Source organism: Bos taurus, chromosome 10 (assembly GCF_002263795.3).
Source record: "Bos taurus isolate L1 Dominette 01449 registration number 42190680 breed Hereford chromosome 10, ARS-UCD2.0, whole genome shotgun sequence".
In the NCBI taxonomy this organism is placed as follows: domain Eukaryota; kingdom Metazoa; phylum Chordata; class Mammalia; order Artiodactyla; family Bovidae; genus Bos; species Bos taurus.
The window spans coordinates 19,062,146-19,078,986 of record NC_037337.1 but is presented as its reverse complement, the minus strand read 5'-3'; the positions used below and the strand labels follow the sequence as shown (position 1 = coordinate 19,078,986).

Here is a 16,841-nt window from a genome sequence, read left to right as displayed (position 1 = left end):
AATTGTAAAGTGTTTAGCAACCATGCATGGTTAAGGATAAACATTAAAAAAAAAAAACAAAAACCCTCTAGTTTAACAACCAGAATGAAAATTTTGGAAATTCTCCATATGAAATTAAAAATCTCTTTAAATGCTGAGATTAGTTAAAATTATACCTAATTGTTCTATCAAACTCTGTATCATTAACCATATATTCACCCCTTTAATGAATATGCATTAAAAGAATGGCAAATTATATTAAAGATGAATTTTCAGAGTCCAATTTAAATGCTACTAATTACTAAGGGAAATAGTTTCCATTTCAACATTAATTTTCAAGAGATAAGATAAAATATTGCTTCCTCATTGCATGATGGAAAGTGACAGTGATTAGAGTTGTAGTTAAAAGGAACTGTAATTTCAAGAACAGAAAACAATGGGAGAAATACAAATGAAATTCATTCCTGATTCTTCCCTGTTAGTAACATGAATGACAGTCTTTCCCGTCTTTAACCTCAAGGGGTAAGATAAAGACTATACAGTGTTTATAATGTAACTTAGAAATTCTTTTGGCAGTGAAGTGTGGCAAAGGAAATCAGGCGATCTGGGTCTAGCCCTAGTTCTACCACTGATTCGCCGGTATCATCCGATTTTTGTCCTTGTTTCTAGTTATCTGTAGAAAGGCCTCAGAGAGTTGTAGAAAAGGCCAAATAATTTTACTTGAAGGTATTAAAAAGAGTATAAAATAAAATGTTGTTCAAATAGTATTTATGTTATTAAACAATCAAAGCAAATACGGTTTGGAAACAAATATCCATTTATACATCTTGTTCAAATGAAGGCATGACTAAATTAAGAGTGGGAGCAAGACAAGTCATATAGTAAGATTTATATGCTCATGATCCTCTTAAGCAAGGTGTTGACAGAGACAAGAAGTCTGATAAGTGTGGTAATGTTGATATGACATTTAAACTCAGAGTTCACTGCTTATGCACTCACTTGGCAACATAACAATATTTCTAGAAATCACAAAGCAATAAATTGCCCCATGAAGGTTGAGAGTACAAAGCAAAGTGTATTATATATATATATATAAGAAAATAATACTGCTATGAAAGACTGGGCTAGAATAGTGACATCAATTTAATCAATTCTGGCCATTAGATCAGTTATTTTACCACTTGGTTAGAGTATTAAAACAATAACATTTTTTGACACAATCGTTTTCATATAATCAAAACCCTGCAAAAACTCACAGAGCGAAATAAATGTACTCCTGAAGAAAAGAAAGCTAAAGTAATGATGTAATTAGGAAGCACCAAAGATGGTTTTTCTGTGCATACAGAATATCATAATATGAACTATTTCAAAACGGATACAAGGCTGTTGATGAGTGTATATATCTATATAAAATAAGATGGCATGAATCAAGATTTTTCTTAAGAAGAAAGAATAACTTGAGCAGAGGCCTAAACTGGAGCCAGGAAGAAAATTAACGAGGCATAGAGCACGTTTGTTATGGGTGGGCCACAAATTTGGCTCTTAGCTTTTGGCAGCTAACTACAGAGTGTTAAGTTAAACATTCACAATGTCCATAAGGGAAAAACAAAGCAACTGCTCAGGAGAGGTAAAAGCATTCTTTGTATTAAGGTCAGACAGATTTCTCTCAAAAAATTTTCATAAAAAACATGGAGTAAAAAAAAAAAACCAAAAAACACGGAGTATCATAATGAATGCCCATAACATCTTTATATTATGGGACATTAATATATATAACATGTATGGGGTATATCAGAGAAGGCAATGGCACCCCACTCCAGTACTCTTGCCTGGAAAATCCCATGGACAGCGGAGCCTGGTAGCCTGCAGTCCATGGGGTCACGAAGAGTCAGACACGACTGAGCGACTTCACTTTCACTTTTCACTTTCATGCATTGGAGAAGGAAATGGCAACCCACTCCAGTGTTCTTGCCCGGAGAACCCCAGGGACGGGGCAGCCTGGTGGGCTGCCGTCTATGGGGGTCACACAGAGTTGGACACGACTGAAGTGACTTAGCAGCAGCATATGGGGTATATAATATTGTTGTAAAAGACGAAATAATTTCACAGTACTATTTCTAATAATGATCTTTAATATTCAGTCTGATGGGAAAAGAGCAAACAGCAATCTAGTAAAAGCAGCTGTGGAGAGGCTAGGTGCTCAGCTGGTTGCTGATGGGACTGCATTTAAGAATATATGAGTATGAAAAAGGAATGACTGCATGTGCCTTGAGCAAGGCTTCTTGACTCTCTCCCTCATGTCTTCAGTGACTACTAGGAGTGGTAACGGCCAGATTGCAATGCTTGCTAAACACCTGGAGACCTGCTCTCTAAGCTGCCAGCTGAAATCAGTCTTGTACATCAAGAGCAAATCCAACTAGGGATAGCAGTTCACAAGAAGGGTGTCTGAATAGACATGCATCTCACTGTGGAGAGTGTGTCCACAAGCAGGGTCAAGATTTTCTTTAGAAAATAGTTTTTGTGCTTTGTTTGATTTTGAAAGCATCCGACCTATAGGTAATGTGGCAATCAAGGACTTAATTCTGTTCCATACAGCATGATTGCAATAGGTTAGCTGTAACAATTCTAAAGCAAATGAAACCAAACTGGTCAAACCACCTTGGCCAAGAAAATGGATGCCAAAGTTCACATCTTAAGACTTGAATTTTAGACTCCATTCTGTTGCTCAGTGGCTATGTCATCATAAAAAACTACTTCATTTCTTTAAGCCAGTTTCCTTTTCTGTAAAGTGAGAATATTAATACATGACTTTTACCATAGGGTATGTGTCAATATTAAATGAAGAAATATAGGTAACTAACATTTAAAAAAATATAAGGTAGCATTTCTGGATATCTACTGGGTCATCAGGAAATTTACATCCCAGCAACTGATAACTGTAGTGTATCACACTGAACAAATGTTTACTGAACGTTGCCTATGTGCTAGGGGGTAGAAAATCAAAATGGGAATATAAGTCATAGTTTCTACCCTCATTGAGCTTAACCCTATTATGTTATAATGAACCCATAATGAATATATACATCTCTTTTACTCAATAAATACCTATCAAGTACCTAATGCAGATGGAGAAGGAAATGGCAACCCACTCCAGTATTCCTGCCTGGAGAATTTCATGGACAGAGGAGCCTGGTGGGCTACAGTCCATGGGGTAACAAACAGTTGGACATGACTGAGTGACTAACACACACACATCTAATGCAGTTGTCATGGAAAATATAAAGATGTGTAAGGTGGCTTATACTCAAAAGAAAAAAACTGGTAAACCACAAATAAAATGAATTCAAAAGGGAAATGGATGCAGAGCTCAAATCAGGAAAGTCTTCAAGGAGAAAGTGGCATAAAAGTGGGCTCTTGAAAAGCAGAGAGGTGGATGCATGGAGAAGGGCATTAAGAAGGAAGAGGCAAGGAAAGTGCCTTTAAGTTTAATCCACTCTGGCTGGAATGAAGTGGGAACAGTGATGCAGATGAAGGCTGGAGGAAGATTATTAGAAGTTAGGTGCTGATAAACTGATTTCCAGGTGTAAAGTCTAGAACTTATACCGGAGGAAATGGGGAGCCATTAATGGCTATGTCAATGCTTTACAAAGACTGATGATTCAGGCATAGTATATAGGATTAATTGGTAGGGAGACCCACTGGAGATAAGAGACCAATTCGATTTTTAATGAAAGGTAGGAGGGGGATGTGACCTAAACCAGGGGAAATGGTAGTAGGAGAGAGGCGAGGAGGAAAAGATATTATAGACAGAATCAGTAAGGGATCAGAGAAGGGTAGATAAGAGAGAAGAGTTAAGAAACAGTTTGGAGGATTTTGTTGGAGTGACCAGAGGGCAATGATCCTATCATTAATGGGGTAAGGGGGAAAAAAGAGATGGGAGCAGACCTAGCACAAGAACCAGGAGCCATTTAGAACCATCTTAGGGATATTTCCTTTCTATACAGCGAGTACTGTACTTAGCATATCTGAGGTACAATTAATGTTTGTCAGATGAATGAAATACTTTTAAAGGGAGTCAGGAAATACAAATTAAGGGAAATAAGGCATACACAATTTTTATACCGTAATATCCGTTTTTGCTTTAGCTTTGTGTTTTGTCTGTTTTCTTCTGTTGATTAGTAGTAAATGCCTTTAACAATTAAAAGATCTATGTTTTTGGTCTTGGTGAATGGTATAGGAATACTGGGGAGACAATGACTTCCTCATAGTTCTGTGTAAAACTCAACAAAATACAGTACAGTTCTATGTTTTTGAGCCAGGAGGCGTTGAGTTTGGGCTGACTTGCACTTGCTAACTGTGCGACTGGCTCGGCAAGCTATTCATCCTCTTTCTGGGCCTCATTTTCCTCATGAGTAAAATGAGGTAATAATAAAACCTGTCTCTCAGAGCTGCTTTATGAATTAAAAACATGACTGAAAAGACTTAGCACGTTCTCTGGTAGACAGCAAACTCTCAAGGAAAACTTGTTTCCTTCCCCATTCCCTACATATTTTGGGTGGTAATAATGGACCTTAAAGATTTCTTGAAACTAAAGCGTCTGTTTGTCTCTTTATATAAAGCTACACAGATAGATCCAGCCAGGGCAGGACTGTGCATTTGAACACTAGCTTTGACATAAGCAGAGGTGAATGCTAATACCACAGAGAAGTAGTCTCTCAACCTGAGGGAAGCAATGCTGTTAGTGTGTCATCAGCATACTCAAACCTTGTGGTTATGGGGTTTACTTTATTATATCTTCCAACTTCTGTAGCTAAGTGAACACTGCATTCAAAGTATAGGACACTTCCCCAAATATTTAATTTTAACGAGAGACTATTTTTTAATATTCATCTTAAAATCCTTAAAGTGCGTATGACTTGAATATTTGTTATAAAAACCAGGCAATTAAATAAAAATTAAAGGGAAAATTATAACTCAACAAGAACCATTCTGATTTCCTGCTGATGTAAGTAAGGCAAGAAGCTGCTGGTTCAGTAGGAAAAACACTAGGTTGGGAATCAGCAGACTTGGGATTCAATTCAGATCTGCAATCAACCAGTTGTTTGACTCTGGAGAAGACATTTAAAACCCTTGGGTCTCAGTTTTCTCATCTGTAAAGTGAGGTTTGGACCAGATAAATACTGGTTCTACCCAGGGAGGCATGTCAGAATCATCAATGGAGATTTTAAACACACGATCTATCTCTGGGGGGAGGGTCTGGGCACCTGTATTTTTAAGATGTTTCCAAGTGATTCTATGATTTCTACAAGATTCTTCTAGCTATGGACTTCCCCAGTGGCTCAGTGGTAAAGAATCTGCCTGCAATACAGGAGACTCTAGAAAAGTGGGTTCAATCCCTGGGTCAGGAAGATTCCCTGGAGAAGGAAATGGCAACCCACTCCATTTTTTTTGCCTGGAGAACCCCATGGACAGAGGTGCCTGGGGTTACAACGAGTCAGACGTGACTGAAGCCATGACCACCACCACCACCTCTAGCTATAGGGTTCTACAATTCTAAGCTCTCATCTTTAAAATCTTCCCTTCCACTCTAAAGTTTTACTGGAACAAAATCATGCTCATTTGTTCACATATTCTTTATGGCTACTTTAAAAAATGTTTATTTATTTATTTGGTTGTGACAGGTCTTATAGGTGGTGGCAAACTCTTCCTTGCAGCAGGCAGGATCTAGTTCGCCGACCAGGGACCAAACCTGAGCCCTCTGCAATGGGAGCGAGGAGTCTTAGCCCTGCACCACCAGGGAAGTCTTTCATGGCTGCTTTTCCGCTTTCAGAGCTCAGTAGCCTGTGAAGGCTAACGTATTTACTGTTTGGCCTCTTAGACAAAAACTTTGCCAGTCTCTATTCTAGACCACTATAATGTAATCTGTTGTAAATGCATAGGTTAAATTAATTTTAAGAGCTTTTAGGGGTCTAATAAAGCATTGAGGCTATTTGTTAAAATATCTTAGAGATTAACCTTTAACTAGAGGTATTACTGCTGATTCAACGGGAATTTTTAATGAGGAAATGCTTAATTAGTAGATATAAGAACTGTCTATAGATGCGTGAGTAAATATTCATTTTATAAGATCAAAAATATACATCAAGATTTTAATTAATAAGCATTTTAAAGTATGTAGCAATTCTCGTAACTTTTGGGATAATATGCCTGTTGTGGTTAAAATAACAGTAGTGATACAGATAAGCTTTACTGTAAAGCCCCAAAGAAAACCTACTATCTCAGAATTGTGACCTTTATTCATCCCCCCCCCCCCCAAATTATTCAGTAAGAGTTCCTTAAAAAAAAAGGAACAGCTTCATTCAGTTATGTTTTTAAACACTGTAAAGTGCAAAGTGCAGCTGTTAACTCATTTTAAGTGAAGATTCTAACAGTCAGTAGTTTCTAAATGTAATTTCCTTTCCTCCTCCTCACTCCCTTCAGTTTTTGTTTTAAATTGTATCAAACTGCAACTGCTCACAAATGCCGTCAGTGCTCCTATACATACATGGCTAGCTGCTAGCAAGATTCAACACACACACACACACCCCAAAAATCAAACACAGGCTAACTCCAACGTATCTTCTTAGAGCTTCAATTTCACAAGCATTGGGGGAAAAGAGCTAAGCAATTTAAATACTTTTTAATATCTTAAATACTAAATATATTAAATATATTTTAATCAGTGACTTACAATACCTTAATTATTAACATAAACATGGATATAACAGCATAAAATGCAACATCAGCACAGATTTTTAAAATAAGAGATTAGCAGAGCACTTTTGCACCAGAGGAAGGCAATTATCTCTGCTTCATTCACCCTACTCTGCTGGCTTGGACACTTCAGTGGAACAGTTTAGTCAGTTTCCATACTTGATAGCTAGAGGTGGTGGTCAGTGGTTCAGTCATGTCTGACTCTTTGTAACCCCAGGCACCTCTGTCCATGGGATTCTCCAGGCAAGAATACTGGAGTGGGTTGCCATTTTCTTCTACAGGGAATCTTCCTGATGCAGGGATTGAACCCACGTCTCCAGAGTCTCCTGCATTGCAGGCAGATTCTTTACCAACTGCCTGCAATGCAGGAGACCTGGGTTCGATCCCTGGGTCGGGAAGATCCCCTGGAGAAGGGAATGGCAACCCATTCCAGTATTCTTGCCTGGAGAATCCCATGGACTTAAATATAGCCCAGGGGGTCACAAAGAATCAGACATGATTGAGTGACTAACACTTTCATACTTGATAGGCCTGTAACATAAATCACTAATTCTTAGGAACCAGATTCCCTAATATACCAATTGATAAGTCTTGTTGATTCTACAGCCGAAATGTTCTGGACCTGTCCCAACACTTTCCATCTTCACTACCACCACCTCAGTCAAGTCCATCATTAGTTCTTATCTTGATATAGCCTAACACGACTCCTTATTTCTACTATTGACCCCTCCAGTAAATTCACCATACAGCTGTCAAGAGTAATTGTTCAAACATTTAAGTGAGCTCACATCTGTCCTGTCCTCTGGCAGTACACTATCACATTCAGGAAAAAATGTGAACTTCCCACCCTAGCTGCTTACAACTCCTCCTCCCACCCCACCCTCCAATGGTTACATGGCCCTAGGCACCTCTCCAACCTCATTTCCATTACTCTTCCCCCCTTGCCCACTAAGCTCCAGCCACACCAACTTTCCTCAAACATGCCATGTTTTTTTCCTCCTGAGGGCTGGGCTACTAGCTGTGCCTGAACCTTCTAGTGGTTGGCACCATTTGCTGGGTAATTTCAGTTTGCTGCTGCTGCTAAGTCACTTCACTCGTGTCTGACTCTGTGTGACCCCATAGACGGCAGCCCACCAGGCTCCCCCGTCCCTGGGATTCTCCAGGCAAGAACACTGGAGTGGGTTGCCATTTCCTTCTCCAATGCATGAAAGTGAAAACTGAAAGTGAAGTCGCTCAGTCGTGTCCGACCCTCAGTGACCCCATGGACTGCAGCCTACCAGGCTCCTCCGTCCATGGGATTTTCCAGGCAGGAGTACTGGAGTGGGTGCCATTGCCTTCTCCGAATTTCAGTTTAAATGCCACTTATTCAGAGAGCTCTGTCATGTTCATCCAAAACAAGAGGCCACCACTCTCTTGTCCTCTAATTTCAATTCCTTGTGGAACCGAAATAGACAGCACTTGTGGTTATCTGACAGTTCCTTTTTCACTGTTTCTTCATTAATATTTCCCCCCTCTCCCCGAGGCCAAAAACATAAGCTCCATAATCATAAGAGAATAAAGAACCTTCTCTCCCTAAACTTGCTTACCATTCTGGTCCCCTGGACCTTCAACAAAACTTGTTGGGCATATGCTCAGTAAATAGTAATTGTAGAATAAATGGATAAATGGATACTCACCTGATATAAATCATGTTCTGCAAAGAAATTTGTACCTTTGAGTCTCAGAAGTGTAAGTGAAAGTCGCTCAGTAGTATCCGACTCTTTGCGACCCCATGGAATAGTCCATGGAATTCTCCAGGCCGGAATACTGGAGTGGGTAACTGCTTCCTTCTCCAGGGAATCTTCCCAACCCAGGAATCAAACCCAGGTCTCCTGCACTGCAGGTGGATTCTTTACCAGCTGAGCCACCAGGGAAGCCCCTTAGATAATATAAAGGACTTTAATTCCTTTTAGTCTAACTTCCTACCCCATGAAGGAATTTTTCATTTCTACTCTCAGGGAAAAACATGCAGGAGTCTGACTTACAACTAGCTGTGTAATATTAGAGCAGAAATAGCTAAGTCAATACAACTGTAAAAAAACAAATCCACGAAGTTAGACATTTTAAATATGATGATGAAGATGGTACAAATCAGTGGGAGAAATTTAGGGATTATTCCACGTTTTCAATGATCACTATGTCTTACAGCAGTGCGGTCCAGTAGGACTTTCAATAACAATGGAAATGCTCTTCATCTGCAATGTCCAATATAGTAGCCACTGGCCACACTAGCTATTGAGCACTTGCAAAGGGCTAGTGAGACTGAAGGACTGATTTTATTTAATTTTAACTCAAATATAAATAGCCACATGTGGGCAGTGGTTACTATTTTGTTTTTTTCAGCTGCACCTCGTGGCATATGGGATCTTAGTTCTCCAACCAGGGATTGAGTGCCCTGAAAGCTTGGAATCTTAACCACTTGACTACCTGGGAAGTCCCATGGCTACTATTTTGGACAGCACAGTTTCACAGAATTTTATAGGCATTTCAGGAAAGAAAAAGATTACATGGTTAAGTAAGTTAGGGAAATTCTACATCCCCAAACTCCTTATTGTTGACTCACAATGCACACAAGCATATTAGAGGCTAGGAGAGGTTCTGCAATACAGAAACTTAACTTTTCTCAGTCTGATTCTTTCCCAGCTCCTTTGACCAATGAAACACTTTTTGTTTTCTGTTTTGGTATAATACCTATTAACACTTCACTAACTGTGCAGTGACGTTTGGGATATGCTAACTGGGAAATTTAATAAATGACACTGGGACAATTTGTTAATCATTTGATTAGCAAAAAAATGAAGCTAGATCCCTACTTCAGACTTCATATTGAATTCTATTTCAGATCGAGTGAAATTTAAATGCTAAAAAGTGAAACAAAAATATTAAAAGAAAATAGAGCTTAAAAACACTTTATACAGCTGGCCAATACACAGCTGTATGAAAAGATACCCAACATCTTACTCGTAATCAAGGGAATGTACGTTGAAATAAGATTTCATTGTTCACCTGTTAAATTAGCAAAGATGGGAAAACTGATAATAACGGGCATTGCTGAGTAACTACAGGAAAATGCAGTCTTACTGTAAACAGGAGTGTAAACTAATGTGAGTTTTTTGAAGGATAATTTGTCATTATATTTTAGTATTTTGGAAATATGTAGGTATTACACTTTCAGAAATTCATCTTAAACGAAACTTTAGGATACATGCAAAAATTTAACAAGGATGTTTACCACAGTAATATTTGTAAAAGAAAAACTGGAAATAATCCCAAAGTTTAAAAGAGGACTGGTAAAATAACAGGGTTTCCATTTAATGGATACTTTTCAGCCATTAAAAAATAATTTTTTGACATAGAAAGATGCTCATAATATGCTATGAAAAGAAAGGTTATATAAAAATTTGTACAAAATTAGTCAAGGATGATAGCTATCTATAATAATACAGTTTTAAGAATAGGATTTTAATACTTTTAAACTTTTTTCTTCTAACTTTTGATATTGCTTTATTTTCCCCCTTTTTCTAATGAGTATATAACCAGAAAATACAGCTACTTTCATTCATTCAAGAAAGAAATGTAGCACCTCTCACTTTTACAGTCACTTAAAATCTATCTAGTCATTGGAAAAGACTCTGATGCTGGGAGGGATTGGGGACAGGAGGAGAAAAGGACAACAGAGGATGAGATGGCTGGATGGCATCACTGACTCGATGGACGTGAGTCTGAGTGAACTCCAGGAGTTGGTGATGGACAGGGAAGCCTGGCGTGCTGCGATTCATGGGGTCTCGAAGAGTTGGACACAACTGAGCAACTGAATGAACTGAAAATCTATCTGGAGCTTCCTTGGTAGCTCAGACGGTAAAGAACCTGCCTGCAATGCGGGAGACCTGGGTCTGATCCCTGGGTCAGGAAGATCCCCTGGGGAAGCAAATGGCAACTCACTCCAGTATTCCTGCCTGGAGAATTTCATGGACAGAGGAGCCTGGCAGGCTACAGTCCACACGACTAAGTGACTAACACACACACACACACACGCGCAAAATATGTTTCTTTGACTCGCTGGTCTCACTTATGTCCTCTAGTAAAAAAACAGTAAGTCTAATTTCTCTTGCACAAAGTTTCAAACACAAATATTTAAACATAATCTGATGTTCATTAAAATTAGATTACATCCAACTTTCCATGTAAAATTTCATTTGTAATTTCACAAAATGAATCACATTCAAGAACAAATGTGCTTTTCATGTCAGCATAAGCAGAAAAATTTTCAGGAAGGAAGCTGAAGTCTTATTTTTTGGTTTCAATTTCCCCTAATTAAACATTTCCTTTTAATGCTAGCCTAACCCATCCAGAGATTTGTATCAAGTGGCATGTAAAAATTACCATCAAGATTTTATATCTTTCTTAAAGACAGAGATTAGTTTTCATTCATGCCTGCTATCTTCAGTGCCTGAAAACACAAGACTGTTAAAAACATAAGATTTTTCAATTTTATAAGTTATTTATGTATGTGTGCTAAGTCGCTTCAGTTGGGGTCCGACTCTGCGACCCCATGGACTATAGCCCGCCAGGATCCTCTGTACACAGGATTATCCAGGCAAGAACACTGGAGCTGGTTGCCCTGCCTTCCTCCAGGGGATCTTCCCAACCCAGGGATTGAACCCCCAGGTATCTCACATCTCTTGCACTGGCAGGTAGGTTCTTTACCACTAGCACAACATGGGAAGCCCCAAATTATTTATAAATTTGAACAATATACCTCTCACATGAATCTTTTACCAACAGAGGAATTCAGCTTTCAAAGCAGAAAAACTATTTGGTATGATGATGATGCCTGGTAACTGATTAGCCATAAATTCCATTTGGCCCTCCCTTGGGCCAGGGAGATAGACTAAGTAACCTTTTAGGATTTCTTCCAGCACTGAGGCTCTCTATTTATGGTTCTGTCACTTATTAGGCATGGTTAAGGGGTCACGGATCAGAAAAAAAAAAACTTTATTCTTAGTCTACCATTACACTTCAAAGGTTCCATCTATAATTGTGTCACAATTTTTCTTTCCTTTTCCTATATACTTGGTGTAAATACCAGCCTTTTCTAGAAATGATTTTGTTTAAATTTTCTGAGAAATGACTTAATTGCAAAATTTGAAATGACTGGGACTGTAAATATAGTGGATGGGGAGAACACTTTTAATGAGAGGTTTGAGTAAGTAAGATATATTTTACAAAGGAGTAGACAGAATTTTATTTAGTATATAGCTAATATTATACCTTAGGTGATAAGATGTGGTCAAGCTAAAGTTATAATCTACCTGGTTTCATAAATAATCACTGCACACACAGTAGCTGTATGCAGACATCTGGTTTAAAAGAGAATGAAAAAGGCATCATTTTTAAATTATCTGTCTTGTAGATTTCAAAGTCTGGTAAATTATTTTTTTCCATAGTTAAAAGGTAAACTGTTAGTACAAACTCCTCTTTAATGAGTCTCAAAAATGTGCTTGGCGAATAGCAGGTGCTCAATAAATATTTAATGAACAAATAAAACAATGAATTTGTTTTATTGTGCTGATAGGAAAACAGGGTCTGATGGGACCCAATTGTGACATACAGAATTTATCTTTAAATGTTAATTAACACAAATACTAGCTGAGTTATCTGATGAGGTCTGAATTACATATTATTAAATAGGACTAAACATTTCCAGCATCTACATATTTTAGCTGTTGAAGTGCGAAGTTGCTACAATAAACAGTAATGGGAAAATCCACACGTTACTGTTTTGAAGGAATTTAACCTATCACACTACTCTGAGACAGCATTTACTTATTTTTTTGGCCATGAGGGAAGGCAGGCCTAAGATTTTTTAAATCTACAATGTAGATGCTCAAAAATAGTAACTGTGACCAGACAATTGTTTCAGTATCACAACTGTGTTCTAGTGCTTTTATAACGGATGAATGTTCAAAGGTGTAGTCATCTAATTGGAAGCCAGAGAAAGGAACTTTCAGAGATTTTCTGTAAGTAATGAAAATCCCTCAGAAATTTCAAGAATTCTGCTTTAAAATAGACCTGTTCCCCCATTCCCTAAGAAAAGGAAACTTGAACCATACCAATAGGTAGATAGACTAGTGAATATAAACTAGTCATGCTGAAGAAAATAGAATCTGGTTCAGAAAACTAACTTTACATTACTTACTTGCTTTAGTAACACCTGGGCCTCAAATTTAATGTTTTTAATAATATGGTTAAAAAGTCACACCATTTGGGGAGTAACTGGGGTTTGAGCAGTAAGTTTTCTATAGTCTGGCAATGGTCAATTTCCAAAAAGATGGGTTCCCTAGGCCTTGAGGACTTCCTTTTTGTTTACTAATGCATTTACCCAGCAAAGAAGGTTTAAGGAATTGGCAAGGAGATGAGTCTTGACCTTAAAAAAGTCACAACTGTAGGACTCACAGGTGTAGACGGAAATATAACTAAGAAAGGCCTTGGCAACATCTAGGAACCTAGATACATGGTAAAGTGAAGTTGCTCAGTCATGTCTGACTCTTTGCAACCCCACGGACTGTAGCCTACCGGGCTCCGCAGTCCATGGAATTTTCCAGGCAAGAGTACTGGAGTCGGTTGGCATTTCCTTCTCCAGGGGATCTTCCCAACCCAGGGATTGAACCCGAGTCTCCCACACTGCAGCTTTACCATCTGAGCCACCAGGAAAGCCCAGATACATGGTAAAGTCACTGCTTATTAGACGTTCTAACATTATCATTATAATACAAAAGAAAGGGCTAGCCTCTTGACCTGGAAAAATGCTAACAGATCTCTCCACAGGTGTGCACCTCTTTGTTGAAAGGCATGTAATTTAGTCCAATCTTTTCCTTTAGGTTGGTCACACTGGGGAAATAAAGGAATTTAGTGGCACCCCATTCCAGTATTCTTGCCTGGAAAATCCCATGGACGGAGGAGCCTGTTGGGCTGCAGCCCATGGGGTCGCACAGAGTCGGACACGACTGAAGCGACTTAGCAGCAGCAGCAGTAGACTCTTTAGAGATTGCTTTATGATAAAATTTAGCTTTTTAAAAAATTTAATTAATTGCTGGTCTGGCCTCTTCATTTCTATCTTCTCTTTTGATAAATGTAATCTGTACATTACTGCTGATTATTTTTCAAATAGAACTCTAGTTTCATTATCCTGCTCCAAGTTTTTAAACATTTCTCCATTGTCTACCAAAATAAAGTACAAACTACAGCATAGCATTAAATAATTTCAACAAAAATAGCCCTATCAAAAAAAAAATAGCCCTATCTTTCCCAATTTACCTCCTTGTACTTATCCTATATAGACAGCCACAAGCTGAGTTCTCAAATTATTAGGCAACAGTAGGTCAGTAGCAGTTACTGCAACTAAATTATAGGAAAAAATAAATTGCCAGTTCCCTATGCTGATTCCAACAGAAAGGTTGAGAAGTGAACACTGCTCAAGTACCTTTCCAAAACACTTACTTGATCTGTTGTGATCTTGTTTAAAACCATTACAGTGAGCTATTTATAAATCTAGGATCCCTGGACCAGAAGGTGGCTAGAATTAACGGTTCCATGAACTTGGATTAGGGGAAAAAATTGCATCTTTTCAATAACCTCTGCTGCTGCTGCTAAGTCGCTTCAGTCGTGTCCGACTCTGTGCGAGCCCAGAGATGGAAGCCCACCAGGCTCCCCAGTCCTTGGGATTCTCCAGGCAAGAACACTGGAGTGGGTTGCCATTTCCTTCTCCAATGAATGAAAGTGAAAAGTGAAAGGGAAGTCGCTCAGTTGTGTCCGACTCTTAGCAACCCCATGGACTACAGCCTACCAGGCTCCTCCATCCATGGGATTTTCCAGGCAAGAGTGATGGAGTGGGGTGCCATTGCAATAACCTCTAGCTGAAATTTAACATATTCAATAAGCGTAGTCAATAATCCTCATATTACTGGTGTCTTTGTCACCAATAGGAAAATACTTTCAAATCACATTAAAGTTGTTACAGGTGTCTCAAAATTTATACTCATCACTATTTTGAAATTACATAATTAGACCTGGTACCATAGAAGGCTGAGCACCAAAGAATTGATGCTTTTGAACTGTGGTGTTGGAGATTTCTCCTGAGAGTCCCTTGGGCAGCAAGGGACAGCAAGGAGATCCAACCATTTTCCTAAAGGAAAATCAATCCTGAATATTCATTGGAAGGATTGATGCTGAAGCTCCAATATTTTGGACACCTGATGGGAAGAGCTGACTCATGAGCAAAGACCCTGATGCTGGGAAAGATTGAAAGCAAGAGAAGGGGACGACAGAGGATGAGAGGTTGGATGGCATCACCGACTTAATGGACATGAGTCTGAGTAAACTCCGGGAATTGGTGATGGACAGGGAGGCCTGGCGTGCTGCTGTCCATGGGGTCGCAAAGAGTGGGACATGACTGAGTGACTGAACAACAGACCTGCTGCCTGATGTTATTTAATGTGTAAGGAATCGCATATGTAACTCCATCACACGTTTTTATATTTTTACAACTTTCAATAAAACTAACTTCATTTGTTTCTATGTATTTTATTTTATACATCTTTATTATACATATTAATTGCTTGTAGAATATAACCTAAACACTTTAGCATGGAACTCAAGGTTCTTCACTATCTGTTCACACCCACTTTTTCATCTTCATCTCTGTCCCGCCCCTACTTTTCATACTAAACTCTAGTCACACCAGACAATGGTGACTCACTCTTATCTGGTGGCTGATAAGTTTTCGAATTAACCCTAGTTAAACCATTCAATGGCTTGGGCTTTGCCTTACACAGACTTTCTCTGCCTGCCAAAAGAATTCTTTTAAAGGTTTGTTTTTCCTAATACTACAGGTCTGAATAGGGCTGGTCTTAAATCTTTCTCATTCCCTACTTAAATGATTGATGAATTATAAAAGACAGGTTCTAAACTGGCAAGGCACTGTGTATTGTACTCATCTCTAGGGGTCTGAAGTTTGCTCTTGGATCTCATACATTAGCCTAGCTTTCATCTTTTGGGGGAAAGAAATGAGGATGGCTTGGAGCTGGAAGCCTGGATCCCCAGCTGATCGACCCTGGATGGAAGGGAAAAGAAAAGAGAGCAGTAACTGAGGTGGACCTGATTAAGTCTGAAGGATGGAACTGTGCCAGAGGGAAAGGCAGGAGTGACTCCTTCCCCCATTTTCCAGAGCCATTATTCAAAACTTCATCACTCTGACCAAGCTCCCATTCCACCTCCAACTCTTTCTCATCAGATGACTCCCATCTTAATGTTACAGTGCCACTTTTATCAACCTTGGCCCTCCCCTACTTCTTATTGCTTTCCTTTGTTCTAGTTGAATGGTTTTTAGCCCACAGCCTTACTCATCAATTTAAAAAAAATATCGATACCTGGGTTTAATTGGCCTCAGGTGCAGCAACTGCATTGGTTTTATATTTAAAAGGCTTCCCAGGTGACTCTAACGTGCATACAAGATTGAAAGCCACGAGTATTCTTGGTTTTCTAACTCGTACCAATAAATTGTCTTCTCGGTTCCATGGTATTTTTATGCCCAAAAGACTCCCATCTTGAAAACAGTCTTGTGGCCCACACGCTTGCCCCTAACCACTTTACAACTATGTTTTTTAAAGGGTAGCCTACACTTGCATGGTTTTCACCAGCTATATTCTTTGATTAACTTTTTACTCTTTCGGCCAGTACTAGCACATGCTTTTGTACTTTCTGCTTCTATCTATTTCTTTGACCACCTACTGCTCACTAGCCTTTTAACAAAAATTAAGAGTGACTCAAAGGTCACCTTGGAAGGGGTTCCTCAAGTCTTTCTACACATTCATGCTCAAGAGTATCCTGTAGGTTTTTTTCTCCCTACTTTAATTTTACTTTACTACCACTGCGAGTTATCTCCTCGTCTCTGACAGAGCGCTTCAGAAAGCTGAGACTATTTCATTTGCTTCTGACTTTCTGGAGTCCAACGCACAGAAACCATTCAGTGAATAGTCTGAGTGATGAATGAAAAGTAGAACTAGGAAACG

The 16,841-nt window shown here is 38.9% G+C and overlaps 2 protein-coding genes across 3 annotated transcripts in view; both read right to left on the bottom strand.

Moving 5' to 3' along the window:
* SENP8 (SUMO peptidase family member, NEDD8 specific) overlaps positions 1–16,841 on the bottom strand; it is a 30,048-nt gene that overhangs the window by 11,362 nt on the left and 1,845 nt on the right. Inside the window, exon 1 of one of the 2 annotated variants that reach the window (XM_024997928.2) lies at positions 8,409–8,557. The exons of the other annotated variant lie outside the window; for it this stretch is intronic. The gene's annotated coding sequence lies outside the window, so the exon portion shown is untranslated. Of the gene's footprint in view, positions 1–8,408; positions 8,558–16,841 lie in introns of those variants that run through there. 2 annotated transcript variants of the gene reach the window in all.
* LOC132346317 (collagen alpha-2(I) chain-like) overlaps positions 1–16,841 on the bottom strand; it is a 31,196-nt gene that overhangs the window by 12,850 nt on the left and 1,505 nt on the right. The gene's annotated exons all lie outside the window — the stretch shown is intronic.